Source organism: Nicotiana attenuata, unplaced genomic scaffold, assembly GCF_001879085.1.
Source record: "Nicotiana attenuata strain UT unplaced genomic scaffold, NIATTr2, whole genome shotgun sequence".
Classification (NCBI taxonomy): Eukaryota; Viridiplantae; Streptophyta; class Magnoliopsida; order Solanales; family Solanaceae; genus Nicotiana; species Nicotiana attenuata.
Genome location: NW_017671050.1, coordinates 124,675 through 130,674, shown reverse-complemented (window position 1 = coordinate 130,674; position 6,000 = coordinate 124,675).

Here is a 6,000-nt window from a genome sequence, read left to right as displayed (position 1 = left end):
ATTCCATACCGATGCCGATATCAAAATTTCCACTGCCAGCCAAAATTGCCAAAATTCTAACTTTCGCCAATTCTTGCCTAATTCTACCACGGGCCTCCAAATCACATTCCGGACACGCTCCTGAGTTCAAAATCACCTAACGGAGCTAACGGAACCATAAAAATTCAAATCTAAGGTCGTTTACACATAAGTCAACATCTAGACAACTTTTCCAACTTAAACCTTCTAGCTGGGATCATTCTTCTAAATAAATTTCGAATAACCTGAAAAACCAAAACCGACGATTCACATAACTCATAATACATCATAAGGAGCTACTTATGCCCTCAACAACCGAGTGAAGTGCAAATACTCAAAACGACCGATCGGGTCGTTACAAATTTGGTCGATGACAAATTATAAACAACTAAGCTAAATGGAGACGACTAATAATCAATCATACTATCGATCAAAATGAACAAACAAAAACTAGAAACTAAGAGAAAAATTCAAAAACTAAAAGAAAAATAAAAAGAGTTAGGGGTTGTACAAAACGAACCAAGTCGACTCTCCTCTAATCTCAAGGGCGATGCAAACCGCAACAAATCAACCGCCCGAACACTACTTTCTCAATGGCATGTGCTGGGAAAAAAAAATTTCGGCATTATCAGGGTTAATTCCAAATCATGCCAAAGAGAAAATGGTGTAGGGGGTCATGTTTATGCACATAAGAAGAGTTTCAGGGGTTTGGGTGGTGGAGCAGCGGCGATGTCGCGGCAGTGGGGGTGATGCTTTTCTAGGTCAAGACCAACATAGGATTGATAGATCATGTGGAGCTCTACACGTCTATGTAAGAATTGTATGAAGGAGAGGTCTAAAACTCGACGAATTTACAAAATAAAGTAAGCTAGGGTTTCCGGTTTTAGTTTATTCGTGGAGTTTGGGAGGGATTCAAGGGATTTGGTTCGAAACCGTCCCAATCATCTCGATTTCTCTTCGGTATCGGTGAGCTTCGGTTAATTTTTTAGTATTTTTTTAAAAAGGTCATATAAGAGCTGCTGGTCAAATTTAGAATGCGATAAAGGTGTACTTGCATCCGGGGCGGCCCGACTAATTTTGTGGCCTAAAGCCAAACTTTATGAGAGGCCTAAACTTTTTTAAAAAAAATATTTATTTATTTATTTGAAGTCTATTTTTTTTAAAACTTTTCTTAGATACAAAGTAATTAATAATTTTCTTGTAATCAATAACTTCTAATAAGTATTTCTCAGTTGACAATATAGCTAATCCATTTAATCTTTCTCGATACTGATGATAGTCTATAATTACGATTTTAGTCGATTATTACATTCCAATTTACTGCAATTTAATTGAGTTTGAGCTTTAATTGCGAGTGTTTTGCACTAATGGTGTGTTTTATGCCTTGTAGGAGTGATTCGAGCTATATAGATGTTATGGAATGAATTCTAGTGATTTGGAGCTTTGAAGTCTGAGTAAAATACCAAGAAAATTAAGCCGGGATCGTGTTCGGGGGTCAAATTTGATAGTTAAGAACAAACGAAGACTCGAGTAGGCATATTGCGCACTGTCTAGTAAAATGCACATAATTTTTCGCTCAGAACTCCATTTGGGCTCCACAATATATGGTTGGAAAGCTAACTCAAGGGGCTACAACTTTCATGTTTTACATTTTTCAAAATTCCCAACGGAACAGGGTGAAAGACGCGGTCAAAACCGCGATCGCGGACTTGGACGCGGACTGAGGCAGTGCACTGGGAAAATACCGTGCCCGGACCGCGACCGCGAGCGTCCAGACCTGAAAAATTGTCCTTTTTCAAGTAGGAGAAGGTATAATTGTTTGGGCCCGACCCTACTTTGTATATATACATGGAAAAATGGTATTCTAAGGGTTGGACTTACTTTTGACATAATTTAGACTTAAGGAGGCCAAGGAGACCGGAGATTTGACCTAAGGAGGCAAGAACACACTAGGAGCAAGGCGGAGAATTCTTCCACTAGTTTTTCACTTCCTTCTTCCTATTTCCTTTATTGGTTATGAATTCTAGTGTATTTTTGCGTACTATTATGAATAGCTAATTTGTTATCTAGTGTTTTGATAGAACCTTTTTTAGGATGAATTCTTGTTATATTTTTATATAATTAAGCCGTTGGATTTCTCTACTTGTTCAACTACGTGTTTGTTGTTGTTGATTGAATGGCCATCAATTGACTCTGCCTATTTAGTGTGTACTGCTCGAGAGAGAGTACATATTTAGGTAGTTGTTGAACAACGTCACGTATGTGAGAAATCAATACAGTGGGTTTAAAGGTAGGTTTAGAAATAACAAAGCCTTGACGTGGTCATAATGAGCGGTTAGATAAATCCAACTAGCGTAGTTCGAGAGAATATGTCTAGTAAATTGTTGTAGTTGCTCGAGAGAGAATTACGGCACCTAAAGTGCTCACGATAAATAGAGAATACATCGGCGAAATTGTAGGGAACATAGCTGTAAGAATTCCGACAATTGGGGAAATCATAACTCTAAACCTCCTTAATTTAGTCCCCAACCCTTTGTCTCGTTAGTTGATAATTTTACCGCTTTGTAATATTTGCTAGTTAATTAGTTAGAAATATAAATCTCAATCTTTATAATTTAGAAAATTGTTCAAACTTGTCTTCTTAGTGATATTAAACAGATATAGCTAAGCCTTAGTTCTCTATGGGATTCGACTCCGGACTTTTAGACCGGATTCTATTTGCAGCGACCACTTATTCTTTTTAGGACTAGAGTTGGGCGTGATCAGAGATATTGTTGATGTTAGGTCAGACTTTATCAATTTTAATTTTGACAACTTCTTTCTACTAAAGCAACGGTAATAAGAGTTATTAATATTATTCCATAAGCAATATAGACATTTAGAAAAGAATCAAATATTTATATTTGATTGAGTGTATCAATTAAACTGCTACTCCATCTTCTAATTATACTATTTTTCTTGATACTTTTAATTCAGAAATTAAATATAAACCATCAATATCGAATTGATTATTATGCTTTAAGGAATATTCAAGATTGAGGCAATATTTTTTCAAATTTTCATCATCTAGTGATCTTAGTTTTTACTGTTAAATAGAAAATTAAAATATTTTCGTATGCTTTGAATTTTTCAAATCTATTTTGAAGTGAAAAATAGCCTTGTCTACTATGTATAACAACAATCAACTCTAAAGGACTCTTTGAAAGATTTTAAGATTTCTCTATAAATATTCTCAACAATCTAAAGGACTCTTTGAAAGATTTTAAGATTTCTCTATAAATATTCTCATCAAATTGTTACTTCCTATATATCACACGTTTCTTACAAAATTCGGGTTCGATATTCATTGCAAGTGCAATTCCTTGGCAGAAACCATAGCAGTTGCATATCCTTCTTCTCTGCATTTGTTAAAGAAAGAAATCAAACTTTTTTACTTCACAATTTTTTTTTTTTAAATTGATACATATCCTATTAGGTGTAACAAAAAATGGGGCCCCCACAAATATGGGGCCTAAAGCAGTTGCTTTACTTGCTTTATGAAAGGGCCGCCCCTGAGTCTTGCATATGACTTTGGCAAAACTCTCTAGACATTTTACTATTTTAATGATCAAGGGAACATAAAAGATGTCAGAATAAAGATTCATCCCACTATTCTATGGTGACATAAGACAAGTTAAGCAAAGACAAGAGAAATATAAATCATACTAGGGAAAAGATACTAATCAAGTTGGTACTCAAGAATAAAGCTTATTAGAGATTAGTATCCAACAAGAGAAATTTAAATCATACGAGAGAAAAGATATCCAATACTTTGTGGCTTACTACTGAAGATCACTGGAATAACTAGTGGCTTGCTACTCAAGATGCTGGAAATAATTTAGTTTCGATATGAGTAATAGAATAGGTTTGAAAGTTTGGACTTTGGATATTCATCATTTGATCACTTGTAGTCATTTTCATAATCTCATGACCCAAGAAAAAAACTTAATGCTTTGTTAGTTTTAAACTTAGTATATAAACTATATTTTTCATATATAAATCTATTTGGTATGGTTCGGTATTTTTTCGATTTATTTTTCTAAGATTAAAAACCCACCCTATTATTCGGCACGGTTATAAGTTTATATTAAAACATACGATTTTATTAAAAGAAACCTAATAATCGGTTCGATACGATTCAGTTCGGTCAATCTAGTCAGTTTTTAAATATCCACTGACACCCCTAGATGTGCGCACCCATATCCCATGATTAAAACTAAAAACAACCGTTATACCATAAAATTGAAATTTTCTTAATTTTGGTAGAAATGACACATCAAAGCCTAAATTATTTGGAAAGAAAGAGGTAAAATCTTTCAAGGGGTGGACATAGTTTGGACAAACCTGAAATCCGAATTAAAATTCAAATTTTGTGGATTTTTAGTTTGAATTTTTGAATTACTGATTAAATTTCAGATATAATTTTTAATTTTTTTGAATTTTAGACTGGACTTTAGATTTGAGAATATTCGAAAATCCGAAATATTTATATTTTTTATTTAGCATTACCCATTAGACATTAGCTTATCTCCTATATGCATAATACTAATAAGTCTAATAACCCTCCACATTAGAATATAGACATTAGCTAATATATCAAATGCTAATTATTAAGTTATTTTAGAGATACTTTCTATTTGAACATCATTTTGCTGTATTTGACTTTTTAATTTCTCGGGCCTTGTTAATGCTTCCTTTGCATTTTTTTAATAGTGATTTCATTGCTTGCATGAATACTTCATTTGGATGCTTGTGGTAGGAATAAGTCACTATTATAGCTTACATGAATATTTTATTTGGATGTCTAATTCTGTAAGAAGAAGGAAAAACTCAACTTATATGCTCAAAGCAAAAAATTCAAAAAATTCAAACTGATTAATCCGAAACCGAACTTAAAAATTCAATTCATTCTGAGCTTATTAATCTTTGAATTGTAACTTTTTCAATCCGAAAAATGAAATTTCAAATCGAAAATTTTATATCCAGTTTGAGCTGCATGTATGCCCACCCTTAGTTGCTACGCCCATCATTTTTAAGGCAAGATATGGAGAAATCCTAAGTTGTTAGATATCTCATGAAAAGGAATTATAAAATGATCAAATTTTCTTGTAATATCCTGTATGATACATCTGAAGACTGTATACTTTACAGTTTTGTTCATTATATTTGAAATTCTGTGGAACATGTTATTGAGATTTGGCTAATATGATATTCCGATATCATTAAATTGATTCTAAAATCTAAATGATAGTGGTAAAATATGAGAAAATATTAAGTTAAGTGAGATTGAGAATCCCTATACTTGCCTGATCAAATGAATTATTTTATATTTTAAGTCTAAAAATAGCAGTTGATAGATCTCCAATATGCTTGCTGATAGTATCATCACATGACTACTTTGCTTGCCCACATTGTATTAAATTTCTCAGAGTAATTTCATGTCTTAAAACATATGCATATTTTTCGCTCACAGATTATTCGTTTATTCCATCTCGTCCAATTTTTCCACCGCAATTTTTTCAAACTAAATAGAGCAAAACGGAAACACATTTTAACCGCGTTTCTCTAACTATTGCAAAACAATCGTTGCCGTTGTGGGGTCAGGATTTTCACTAAGGAAATTTAAAATATAAAATAGTAAACACACAAAGAAGTCAAAGAAATTATACTATTTTTTTTTGACTTATGTACATAAAATGTAATTTTCTCCTTCTACGAGCCTAGCTTGGGCCCTTGTAGTAGTGAAATAAATAAATCATCAAGGTACTGAGATTGAATTCCATATATCTCCGAAATTCTTGATATGAAAAAAGGGGAATTTTAAATATAAATGAAATCTATGGTTTACCTAAATATTGATTTAACCATTGGTGACAGTATATTCTCTTAATTTCAGAGCCAGTAGTATAAACAAAGGCATGTGGCAATACATGATGATTATAT